The sequence below is a fragment of the Zeus faber genome, assembly GCF_960531495.2.
Source record: "Zeus faber genome assembly, chromosome: 3".
Classification (NCBI taxonomy): Eukaryota; Metazoa; Chordata; class Actinopteri; order Zeiformes; family Zeidae; genus Zeus; species Zeus faber.
Genome location: NC_137190.1, coordinates 20,835,224 through 20,839,565, shown reverse-complemented (window position 1 = coordinate 20,839,565; position 4,342 = coordinate 20,835,224). Strand labels below are relative to the sequence as shown.

Genomic DNA, 4,342 nt, shown 5'->3' with positions numbered 1-4,342 from the left:
TTGATGACCCACGGAGGGAGCAACTTTGAAGGCTTTTCAATACTGCTTCATGAGGCTGAGAAAGCAAATACAGCATTCCATAACCCGCACACTATATTTGGTCCATACCCTCCGTCTCAGGCGATACGCGCCGGATCGGGTCGATACCCTCCTACGCACGCAGCCGAACCACAGCGCGGCGGCGGGTAAGTGCCAACACGGCTAAACCAATTAGGAGGCGGAAATCTGACCTTGACAGCTGACTCCGCCCGGCGTCTGCAGTTCACAGGAAATGGAAAAACACCGAAAGTGCATGAGGCCGTTCAACGTACGAGCCCGTGCACCGCGGCCCTCCTATTCGCTGTCAGCGGAGAAATTATGACGAGAAATGATGATCTTCCACATTATCTTCCCAAAGCCCGGCGCCCACCCATCCAAACATGTGTTTTGTATTTTCCATGTTACAGTAACTCTGGTGGAAAGAAACGCTGTTCACGTTCCCACTGCTTCCCTCACAGGCCTGCGAGCTCCTCACGGCCTCCCTTCCTCTCAGCGCCCAGCAAGCTCTTAAAAACCACTTCATCTGTCCGCCTATCGATCCGCCTGTCTGTCCATCTATCTGTCGTCTATCATCTGTCTGTCTGTCCATCTATCTGTCGTCTATCTGTCGTCTGTCTGTCTGTCTGTCTGTCCATCTATCGATCCGTCTGTCTGTCCATCTATCTGTCATCTATCTATCATCTGTCTGTCTGTCCATCTAGCTATCATCTGTCCGTCTGTCTGTCTGTCTGTCTGTCTGTCCATCTATCTATCATCTGTCTGTCTGTCTGTCTGTCTGTCTGTCTGTCGGTCTGTCTGTCTGTCGTCTATCTATCATCTGTCTGTCTGTTTGTCCATCTATCTATCATCTGTCTGTCTGTCTGTCTGTCCATCGATCTATCGTCTATCTATCGTCTGTCTGTCTGTCTGTCTGTCTGTCAATCTATCTATCTATCTATCCATTGATCTATCATCTATCATCATCGGTCTGTCTGTCTGTCTGTCTGTCTGTCTGTCTGTCTGTCTGTCTGTCTGTCGTCTATCTATCATCTGTCTGTCTGTTTGTCCATCTATCTATCATCTGTCTGTCTGTCTGTCTGTCTGTCCATCGATCTATCGTCTATCTATCATCTGTCTGTCTGTCTGTCTGTCTGTCAATCTATCTATCTATCTATCCATTGATCTATCATCTATCATCATCGGTCTGTCTGTCTGTCTGTCTATCTATCTATCTATCTATCTATCTATCTATCTATCTCTCTATTCATTGATCTATCTATTCATCGGTCTATCATCTATCATCATCGGTCTGTCTATCTATCTACCCATCTACCCATCTATCTATCTATCTATCCATTTATCTATCATCCATCTGTCTGTCAATCTATCTAGCTCTTTATCTATCTATCTATCTATCTATCTATCTATCTATCATCCGTCTGTCTGTCTGTCTGTCTGTCTGTCTGTCTATCTATCTATCTATCTATCATCCCTCTGTCTGTCTGTCTGTCTGTCTGTCTGTCTATCTATCTATATATCTATCATCCCTCTGTCTGTCTGTCTGTCTGTCTGTCTGTCTATCTATCTATCTATCTATCTATCCATTGATCTATCCATCTATCTATCATCCGTCTGTCTGCCTGTCTGTCTGTCTGTCTGTCTGTCTATCTATCTGTCTGTCTATCTATCTATCTATCTATCTATCTATCTATCTGTCTATCTATCTATCTATCTATCTATCTATCTGTCTATCTATCTATCTATCTATCTATCTATCTATCTATCTATCTATCTATCTGTCTATCTATCTATCTATCTATCTATCTATCTATCTATCTATCTATCTGTCTATCTATCTATCTATCTATCTATCTATCTATCTATCTATCTATCTGTCTATCTATCTATCTGTCTATCTATCTATCTATCTATCTATCTGTCATCCTCCTGAATTGCAATTATAATATTTTCCTCAGTAACACTTGTGAATGTGTATGTGTGTGTGTCTGTGTGTGTGTGTGTGTGTGTGTGTGTGTGTGTGTGTGTGTGTGTGTGTGTCGGGGTGTGTGTGTGTGTATGTGTGTGTGTGTGTGTGTGTCTGTGTGTGTGTGTGTGTGTGTGTGTGTGTGTGTGTGTGTGTGTGTGTGTGTGTGTGTGTGTCGGGGTGTGTGTGTGTATGTGTGTGTGTGTGTGTGTGTGTGTGTGTGTGTGTGTGTCGGGGTGTGTGTTTACCAAGAAACCAATAGCAGACTAACCTGCTGCACTATGCAAGCAAATCAAACAATGTCAAGGTGAGTTAGGCACAGTGTCAGAACTGAACTGCTGAGGCGCCCCCTGTCGGTCAGCCCCCATCATTACACCTGAAAACACCGTACTGACCCTGTTGACTTATTTTCCCAAAACTTCTCTCCGCAAACGCTGCCTGACAACCCACGAAGTCGATGAATTTCAAAATCCCACTGTGCAAATACATTTCACAAAGAGCATCTACCTACTTTCCTATCAACACACTGTATTCGTTATAATTAGGCACAGCAATCAAGAAAGTCAACACTGTCCAAATCACAACGCAAATCATCTTTTACACTTTTCCAAAATTGTCAAATTGAGCACTTACCCGATTGCCTTTGCAAGTTTCTTCAGTAATCCATTCTCTCACAGAGGCTTGGAGCTTTCTGCCTGAGTAGCCTGAAACCCCGATTTCTCTGCGCCGAAAGTAATGTTGAGGGGGAAAAAAGGAAAAATGGGACTGCACAGGAAACGATGACAGAGCTCCATGTAAATCATTCAGGGGAGAATAAATCACTGCAGCTTCATTCTTACAAATAATATTTCTGTCTGCCTCATCACCACAGGCTGAATGGTCACATATATATATATAGCTATATATATATATATATAACGATGGAAATTTCAAGGCAGGATTTTAACAGTCGTCGCCTTGAGCTTCCACTGTTTTAAGGGAGAAAAGAAGATGAAGCAGGAGGGGAAAGAAAGTGGATCCAGAGCAGAAAGACTTGGATAATTGGATATTGGAAGAATGGACTGAGCAGATCCAGGGTTTGCATGACGCCAAATTGATTGCATATGGGATCGGGACCCTCAAGAGTCAAAGCCGAGGAAAGGAAAGTTCGGCTGAGGGAAGAAAGAAAGATAAGGAAACGAATGGAAAGGAAATATAAATGAATTATAGGGAAGGGACTACAAGGAGAGGAGGGGGGGAGGAAATAAAATGCGAAAAGGGGATTTAACACTAAAGTAAAGGGGGGTGGAAATAGAAGGGGGTGGTAATGGAAAGGAGGGGAAATGGGAAATGAATGGATGAAAATGGAAAGAAAGGGGGGGATGAGAGGATGGGAAGGGAGTGAAATTGGAAAGGGGAGGAAAAGAGAGGAGAGGAAAGGAACTATAAGGAAGGTGAGGGAAACAAGTTGGGGGGGGGGGGAGATAAGGAAAGCAGTGGGGGGGGAGGAAAGGAGAGTTAATAGGAAAGGAAATGAAATGATGGAAAGAAAAGGACAGGGAATTAAAGGAAAGGAATCAAACACGGCGTGTGAGGGGGAAACTAATGTGAGCCGGTCATAGACGCTCTCTGTTTTAAACAATTGTAAGGGCCAGTGAACCTTTCTTTAAGAAAACTTGACATTTCAGTTATAAGTAAGCGTTTGAGTTTTACCAAGACTTCCAGGGGATGATGAAATGAACATTTTCTGCTTTATACTGTAGGGGGGGGGGGGAATCGTAGCGTTGCCCTCTGGCGGTGGGACGGGGTAGTGTGGAGGGATGCACACAGCTTTAACGACCAAAACTAACGACCCTGTATTTAAGCAGCCGCCAAAGACTATTGTGTACCGACAGGTTTTATTCTAGTGGCTACTGCTGGGTTAATTGTGCTCAACTATTTGATTTGCTCAGGGACCAAAGCAGCTGGTAATGCTTTTGCTCACTATGTGCCCCATAGTTTCCTGTGGAAAATCAAGACTTGAGCCACAACCTGCTAATATTATTTCCACTTGGGATCATATTCCTGAGCATGATATATTGAGTGAAACATGTCAAACCTAAGATATCTAATGTGCTTCACCACATTATTTATTTTGCCACATCCAGTGCCTATTCACCTTCAAAGCATTTGATGGCAGACTTAGTCCTCTAGTTTGTATGTTTCCAAGTTTTGGATCGTGGATAATTTACACTGCATTAAGTTAGTTCCATCAAGTGTAATAAGATATTACCGACAAGTTGGAAAAAATAAGCCTGAAATGTTTGCGGCTGATGTATACATAGCTTTTACATCGCAGGAGACTACTGATGAAAGAATCAC

The 4,342-nt window shown here is 43.3% G+C and overlaps 1 protein-coding gene across 1 annotated transcript in view; it reads right to left on the bottom strand.

Moving 5' to 3' along the window:
* dennd2b (DENN domain containing 2B) overlaps window positions 1–2,726 on the bottom strand; it is a 45,292-nt gene extending 42,566 nt beyond the window's left edge. Inside the window, exon 1 of the mRNA XM_079996994.1 lies at window positions 2,636–2,726. The gene's annotated coding sequence lies outside the window, so the exon portion shown is untranslated. The remainder of the gene's footprint in view (window positions 1–2,635) is intronic.
* Window positions 2,727–4,342: the final 1,616 nt, after the last annotated feature.